Source organism: Lactuca saligna, chromosome 9, assembly GCF_052625555.1.
Source record: "Lactuca saligna cultivar CGN05327 chromosome 9, ASM5262555v1, whole genome shotgun sequence".
Lineage (NCBI taxonomy): Eukaryota > Viridiplantae > Streptophyta > Magnoliopsida > Asterales > Asteraceae > Lactuca > Lactuca saligna.
This window is the reverse complement of record NC_136425.1, coordinates 107587162-107596032: the sequence shown is the minus strand read 5'-3', so window position 1 is coordinate 107596032 and position 8871 is coordinate 107587162. Positions and strand designations below refer to the sequence as shown.

Below are 8871 nucleotides of genomic sequence, written 5' to 3'. Positions count from 1 at the left end.
GCATTAAGTGGCACAGAAAAGGTGTCACTAAAAACCGAAAAAGTGCCACTAAAAACCCTCATGGTAATCAGCAGCAAAAAAAAAAAAAGCAGTGTCACTAAAAGCACTGCCACTAAAGACCTTTAGTGGCACCTTTTGGTTGTACCACTGCAACCTAAATGGGTTTTAGTGGCACTTTTCAATTATGCCACTAAAACACTTGGAGGTTTTAGTAACACTATTTTTATGCCACTATATAACTGAAAAATTATTATTATTTTCATGTTTTTAATGACATTTCTAACAAAAAAAACCAATATTTATAAATTAAATATGTTGTTTTAATTTTAAATGAAATATAAAACAATAAGACAATTAAGATAATAAATGTAAAACATAACATCTTTACATTGATTTAAACTTTTAGAATAACAATAATCTCAATAACTAAACACATAAATGTCTTAAAAGTAAGTCTAAATTATGCTAGTACTCAAAACATGATGTTGCTAGCTTGAATATCAGTATCGCTAGGAAAATCAAACGGATTGCGAGATTTTGTATTAAGTTCATGTGATTGTGCTCTACCCTGAACCAATCAAATTAAAAAAAATCAATAATGGTAATTAATAATAATAATAATAATAATAATAATAATAATAATAATAATAATAATGTGTTTATAAATAAATTAAAGCATCTTACTAGGGAGTTGATTTGATGGATTCATGTATAGCTTGACTAAGGCTGCAATATAGAAAGTTATAGGATGCTTAGTGATTGAAATAAAATGCAAGCATCAAACAATTTAGAGGAATTTGATACATTTTTAGGTCCATACTCCATACAATCTTAAAAATAAATTCAACCATCTCGACCTGTAAAAGAGTATTTTTAACACATGGACAAATAAAAATATATAAGTCCATCATTATAAGAAAAGATATGCATAACAATGATTTGGACATACAATATTTTTTTGGAAACATAATTAGGTAGATAATAGATAGACCTTTGTCTACAAATGCATCATCATCTTGGCATCCAAACATAGATAGTGCTTTTGACATGGAAGACTACTTTATAGCAACTGATTTCCCGGATCCAGTACGAAATGTGAAGGGGGTGCTACCTATTTTTGAATTTTCCTCTTGGTTTACCAATCATGTTTCATAAAAATTAACATTACATCAATCAATACTAATATTTCGTTTACATGTGTTCTTCAAAGAAAAAAAATAAGAATTATAGAAAACAACCATCAGCTCTCATTGTCATTTGTTGTAGTTGTATGCTAATTCAGATTGGCATACAAAGCTTCAGTTATATGCAAACAAAAGCAACAAGACATAACATCATGCCATTAATGAAAATAAGAAGTCAATTGCTATACTGAAACAAAATGTTAATCATAAATTACACAAAACCCTTTGAGATAGAAAAATAGATGCCATATATCATAACATAAACATCCATTTCCTCCCAATTAGAAATTCATAGAAAAGTTGGGTCGGTAGTCTTAAGTTCAAATTTACGGTAAAGAAGAAACTGAGAACCTTATATCAGTCGTTAAAAAACTATTGGACATTTTCCAAACACTTAATACAAACGACATATCAATTATCCAACTATCATGAAGGGAAATAGCCACCAAAACGAACCATATTTTAGGGTTTGAGTGACGATAGTCAATTGTTTTTAGAACCGAAGGTAAGCACGTTTCGCAGATGGCTAAAATTAGAAAAGTAAATGATTATCATTCCTTGAAATCGGTAAATCAAATGATTTAGGAAGAGGATGAGAACTAACATTCGTAGATGGCGAGCTATGAAAGCAACGACATACCAAATTTGTTGGAGGAGGAACAATTTCATTTGTGGATAAGAGATGTGTTGACTGGCGTAATATAAGCAATTCCAGGGGTAGCGATGATGAGGTTGTGAAGACAAAGCGAAAATGATTTGAAGTTTGGAGTTAGGATGACGGAAACGATGATTAGGGATTAGGGGAAGGGTGGGAGACAGTAGGACTTGGGAGACTCGAAGTTAATATAAGGGTAAGGGTGAAATTGAAATTTAGATTTTTTTTCTCTTAATATCTTATACATATGTAGAAATCTGGGGGCAATTTTCGATGGAATAGAATGTAGGCGGGATGTTTAATTTTGGGGGAAAATATTTTCCCGCTTTCAACAAAAGTGGTGGAAGTTCCTAAATCATTTGTTATTTTTTTTTTTAGTTTTTGGATGGTTTAAAATTATAATTATGAAATCAAGGTTATTTATTTATTTATTTATTTATCAAGTTGTTATAATGATTGAATTTCTCTTTATATTTTATTAAAATTGAAATGAAATATGATATATAAAAAATGTTAGTGAATTTTTTTTAATAAAACTAATAATTATGAAAATAATGTCATCAATGATTAATGCCACTAAAAATAAGCTATTAGTGTCATAAGCAAAGTGTCACTATATCTTAAAACATTTATTGGTACCAAAGCAAAGTGTGACTAAAAGTATGTTATAGTGGCACAAAAGGAAAATGCCACTAAAACTTTGTGCCCCTAAATGTAATTTTATTTGTAGTGAGCAAGTTTGGAGCAGGCTCCAGACTGCTCAGAGTCGGCTAAAAAGGTATGCCGACAAGAAGCGTTCAGACTTAGATTTTTAGGTGGGCGATATGATCCTCCTGAAGGTGTCTCCTTGTAAAGGTGTCACCCAGTTTAGGAAACGGGCAAGTTGGGCCCCAAATACATCGGTCCATTCAGGGTTTTGGCCCGGGTGGGTTGGATTGCTTACTGTATGGATATGCCAGTAGAGCTCAGCTAGATCCACAACACTTTCCATGTTTCTCAGTTACAAAATTGCTTAGTGGATGACTCAGCGGTTGTACCTCTAGAGGACATTCAAGTTGATGATAGCCTGAATTACATCGAGATACCAATAGCTATTCTCAAAAAGAAGACGAAGGAGCTGAGTAACAAGAGGTTTGATCTGGTGAAGGTGCAGTGGCAGCACCACAAGGGTTCAGAGTGGACGTAGGAGCTCAAGGAGGAGACAAGGGAGAACAACATGGATTTGTTTCCAAACGCGACAAACATCGAGGATGAAGTCTAATTCAAGTGGTGGAGAATTGTAACGCCTGATTCCTGGTATGCATTTAATTATAATTTATTCATTTTTATAGAGCTACTCGATGAGTTGGAAGCCCAAGATTCGTCAAGTAGAAACGAGATTAGCCGTGGGGTTTTAAGCAATTTACTCGATGAGTTGAGAGCCCTCAACTCGATGAGTAGGTCTGCCAGAGTGAAACCCTAATTTTGGGGTTTTGCAGCCTATTTAAGCATCTTAATCCCCACTTTTTGGCCTCATTTCCATCCTCCAAGTCCCAAACCCCAATCCACAAAACCCTAGAGCATTGTGTGAGCTTGTGAGCAATTTTTGAGTGATATTTGTGTGATTTGAAGCTTGTAGAAGAAGAAGAAGCAAGAGGATTCCAGGAGAAGATTGTAGATCCAGAAGCAACATCTTTTTCATTTCATTTTCTGGTAATCAAGCCTCTAGCTTGTCTAGTAGGTCCTCAGATCTTATTATTCTCACTTTATTGGGTTTTGGGTCCAAGAAGCTTGACCCTTGGGATATGGACATCCCAAGTAAGGATCCCTTCAGATCTGGAATCATTAAGGGTTGTTAATGCATAATGGTGCAAACTTTATGCCATTGGAGTCCCCATGCAAGCTCTAAGGTGTTAGTTTGGTCTTTTTAAGCCCAAAATGCCGTTCATGGAAGGAAAGTTTGAGAGTTTACGTGTTTATTTGGTGTCTAGAACCTAGATCTCGGTTTTCATGCTTTGGTTTAGAGTAGTATGGCTTTTGGACAAAGATCTATGACCTAAAGAACTAGGGTTTGAGCTAAACCCATTAAGAAGGACTATTAATGGGTAAAGTTGGAAACTTTACCCTTAAGACGGAACTTTCAGTATGTAGAAGAAGTATGGAGTTTGGATCCGAAGAGTAGAGGCTTAATCTGTTAATATGGCCCAAACAAGTAGAGGAACTTGATGAGTTGAGTCGTTTTGTCCCATTTCTGATTATGGTAACTCTCGACGAGTCTATGGATAACTCGACGAGTTGATTTGTTAAATCGCGACTATGAGTTGCCAAATAGAACTCGACGAGTCAGAGGGATGAATCGACAAGTTGGATCACAATTTCACGATTTTTGAGTTATAGAACTCAGCAAGATGACAGGCCAAATTGGCGAGTTGAGTCAACCCGGAATGTTGACTTTGACCAGGATGTTGACTTTGCCTAGGGGTAAAATGGTCATTCTACTCTTAGAAAGATTCTCAATTTTTGACTAAGTGATTATTGTGATAGTGATAGTCGGGGAGTCGTTGGAGCAACCATCAAAGATTCCTCACACGAGATTTCAGCAGCCAACTTGAGAGGTGAGTTTCCTTAAGTAGACACGGGTTGAAGGCACCAATGTCGGCCCGTATAGACTAGCTAAGTGTGGGCTGGGCCCGTATCTTAGATTTGTTTATGATTAGTAGCTAAGCGTGGGCAGGGCCCGTATCTTACTATTATCTGAGTATGTTTATGAACTGGTAGATTATGTTTATACTTGTTGATTGTGTGATACTTGTATGTATGTTTAGTTAGCGAAGTGTGGGCAGGGGCCCGTATCTGTAACATTCCGTTTAAAATAGAATAATTAAATAATAAATCCGGAACGCCTAGATGTAATTATTATTATTATTTTATATTATTGTAACAACAAATCCATAATATTTAGCGGGGCGTTGGTTTCGAGGAGCCAAATGACATGATATAGAGTTTCGGGGGTAAAACTGCAATTTCAGGACTCAATATGAAAGGAATTTGGATGGTTGGGGCTAAAAGAGTAAATCATGTACCTAAGTTGAAAAGAATTTGTCAAGCAGCGGCTGCTTGGTAAAATTCGGATTTAATTTGTAAAGGATTTCAGGAGGTAGGGTTTAAATGGTAAGTTACGGATCTGTTTTGAAAGAAAAGGGAAGATGAGAGGATAATGTTGTCATTATGGGGTGATGTTTCATGGGAGTCGGGTATATAACCCCTGTCCAAACCCTAACCCTAGGAGACCCCTTTGAGCTGCCACTTTATACCTCTGAATCCTCCGAGCCGCCACCTTCACTTCCTCCTTCCGGCGCCGCACCACCACTCCGTTCCTCTCATGTTTCCGAGCAGCACAGACAACTAGTCACGCCTCATTAAATACGGCCAGAGATACCAAGACCAAGGAAGGACAACGGGTGACCTATGGGTGTTGCTAGATTCTCACCTCCAGCCAACCTAGCACCATTTTTGTTGAAGACGCGGCTGCCACCACCGCCGATCGTTAACATGGTGGTTGTTGTCGTTCATGGAACGCCACTAGGAGGATGGTAGCAACTATATTTCAAGGTATGCGATATGGATGTGCATGAAGGGTGGTTTTTTGTTGAATAGAGGTCGTGAAGAACCACCATGGTAGTCGACTATGGTGGCTGCCGCCGATGACAAAGGTGTACCGTTGCTGCCTGCTTTCTTGTGTCACCATCACCGCCATACGCCACCAGGTGGGTGGCTGTACACATTTACCAACAGAAGAGTGAGTGTGTGTGTGTGGTTATCTTGGCCGGATTTCATGAGAAAATCCACCACCACCACCGTGAGGTGGTGGCTGCCATCATCTACCACCGCCTGCCAACACAAGGATGGTAGTATGTGTGTGTTTATCTATTTGTGTGTATTTATTTTTGGGTTAAAGCATTGTAAATTGTAATTAGTGACTAGAATAATAAAGAAAACTCATAACCACCACCGTGAGGTAGTGGCTACCGCCTCCTGCCACCACCAGCTGCCGTGTTGGGTGGCAGTGTGTTTTGTTTGTTTTTAGATTTCATTTGGGATGATTGGGCAAAAATGGACTAGAACCATAACCACCACCATTATTCGCCGTTGACCACCACTACCCGAGGTGGTAGTGGGTGGTGCCCGACTAATAAAACCCTAGTGGGCCTAATGTGATAACTCAAATTAAAATAAATATATAAATATATGGTCTAAATGTATTATTATAATTATGATAAAGGAACTAATTAGGAGTAAATAGATAAATTATGGAATTTTAATTGCAAAACCCATCACTTTGATTAGAGTCATAAATTTTGACTTTTGGGTTAACTAGAAATGTTACAAATTTAGGCATTATAAAAGGCACGAGAAATAGAGTGGAATGCCCACAAAAGTTCATGAAGGTTTTTCTAGCAAATCGGGGTTTGAAGTTCATGAAGTTCATGAAGGTTTTTGGAGCTTTCTAGCAAATTAAAGTATGATTCTTTGATTTTATCTTTGTATAGTCATTTGATTAGGGTTGTACGTTTGCATTAAGTGTTTTGGTTCCATTTAATGTCTCTGTTCGGCCCAATAAGAGTTTAATTTATGAAAATTTTGAAGTGTTTTAATTTTTGTAAAAGCTTGAATTTATATTCATTCGAGAGTATTTCAGAAAAATAATTTATGATTACATTTGATAAGAAGCGGAGATGATTAATGTTGGTTTTACAGATTAAATTTACATAAATTTTGAAGCTTCAAATTGTTTAAACATGGAATAAAAATAGTGTGAGGTAAACAAGAAATGAAATTCAGGTTTTGTTTTGGATGGGTAGCATGAATGATCAAAACAATGGTCAAAACAACTAGTCAAGTGTGTACTTTTTATTTTTGAGGGATTCAAATTTATAGAAAGAACCCCTTTGGTTTTGATCAAGTTTTCATTTCCTAAAGGAAACAACGCTTCAGTCTTTTTTATTTTGAATTAAAAACAGAAGTTACATAAATGGTCCTTGAACTATTAACATTTTGAAAATTCTAAATTCTTTTAGAAATGGTATGAAAATAAGAAAGACAAAAATGGTCCATCAAGTTATCCTAAGCAACTAGTTATTATTGTTATTATTAAAACCAAATACTTTTGTATTTCAACATTTCAATTGTTTTAATATATGAGTATTATATTTGAGAGTGGAACTTTATTTAGATGAAAATATTGATGCAATAAAAGATAATACTTGTACTAAAATTATTGCATACGTTTTAACTAACATAGATGATGATTATTTTGATTGGCCAAACGAGACACATGGAGCCTTGAACCAAAATGAACACGTATGTCACACCCCAAAACCGAGAACGACAGAATATGTTCTGGGGTGGAGTACATCATGTATAGTATCATAACAGTTGCATAATAGTAAAAACAAGCGACAACAACTATTCCATTAATATAGTAATTATAACTACAAGCGTGTTCTGTACAGTTTGATAGACGCCAAAAGTATAAACAAAATAAAAGATGGGTCTTTGATATGCTCCATCTTCTCAAAAGCTGCACCAGTACCTGTCTATTTTTGACCTGAGAATACAAGTTATTTTGAAAACGAGTATCAACATAAAGCTTGTGAGTTCATAAGAATTTAGTGTTGTTGCTTGTATAAAAGTGTTTACAATCATGTAATATAAAAGCGGTGATTAATGTTTGAGAATAGTAAAAATCCCTAAAAAATCCTATAATTTCCAGATTCGAGCGTTTGTAAGTTTAATCCTTCGAGTGTGTAAAGGTATTTCCATTGAAACTTCCAGTTATAAAAATAAGGTAACAGATTTCATTCAAGTAAAGTAGATGAGGAAAGATCTTGCAGATTGACTGTAGTAGTGTTGCAAACTTCAATTTGTAATATATATATATTTTTTTTCGGGAAGTTAGCTCTTACTTAAATTCTTAGTGTGTTAATTTTGATATGGATGTGATCTCTCATGTAACCAAACTGAGTGATAATAGAGAGTCCGATGACCTTTCCGGTCATACATAGTGTAGCGATGTTTTGTCACCCCTGGGCCTAGTTGGCTCGGACTGTAGTTAGCAGTCGGGATGTAATAGCGTCCGTCCTGTATAGATCTATACATGTAGGGTTGCTTTCCTTCCGGGAAGCTCTGGTTACATGGTATTTGCGCAGTAGAGTGCCGTATAGAGGGATAGTGTGTCATATTTTGGATTAATGAAATCTCATGTATTATAGTATAGTGAACTTTTAGTATAGTATATAGAGTGTTCTATTTAACATGCATTAACTTGTAATAGTAGTAATTATTGTGAGTATCATAGTAATAGAGGGAATGAGCAGTAGTCTTAACTATACTTATTATAGTTAAATAGAGTGTGGGATTACATGCCTTTGATCTACAAAGGTATTAAATAAGGTGAAGACTTTCATATCTAACACAAATATATGTGATATATAACTAAGAATTCAACGACAGTCGGACGGATAATAGTATACCCTAAGACCACAATCAAACAAGAACAGGAAATAAGGCGAGCTATCGGTCCTAAGTCCTTCAAGTCTTACTTATATAAATATATTGGTATAGATATAGTTTAAAAGAAGAGTAGATTAAATACAGTTTGAAAATAGTTTAATAACAATTTAACATAGAAAAATGCGTTTGATAATTATTTAAAACAATTTTGTTAATAAGTAGCTTAAAGTATAGAAATCCTTTTTGATTGCAGGTTATAAATCACATATGATTTGATACTATAACTTGTTGTATTTAACTTGTATTCCCCCCTAAAACATTTAAAACATTTGAAAGGTTAATTAAGGGGTATGAACTCACCTGCAGTGAGTTGAGTGGATGAAAATGTCGGGTAGGATGCTAGGTGTCAAATGAGGACTTAAACACTCACACGGATCCTATGAAACATGTAGTGACACATAATGGTGTCTAATTAGTTATTTAATCACTAAATAAGTAAGTAATTACACCCTAATGCATGAAAACACTTTGTTTTAGGTG

General features: G+C 35.4%; 1 long non-coding RNA gene across 1 annotated transcript; it reads right to left on the bottom strand.

Annotated features, from left to right (window-relative positions):
• Positions 1-385: 385 nt before the first annotated feature.
• LOC145018107 (uncharacterized) lies at positions 386-2036 on the bottom strand. The gene is made up of 3 exons (XR_013666830.1): positions 1789-2036; positions 685-726; positions 386-568 (listed from the first exon to the last, which is right to left on the bottom strand). It is a non-coding gene; the product is annotated as an uncharacterized LOC145018107 (long non-coding RNA).
• Between the last annotated feature and the right edge of the window lie 6835 nt (positions 2037-8871).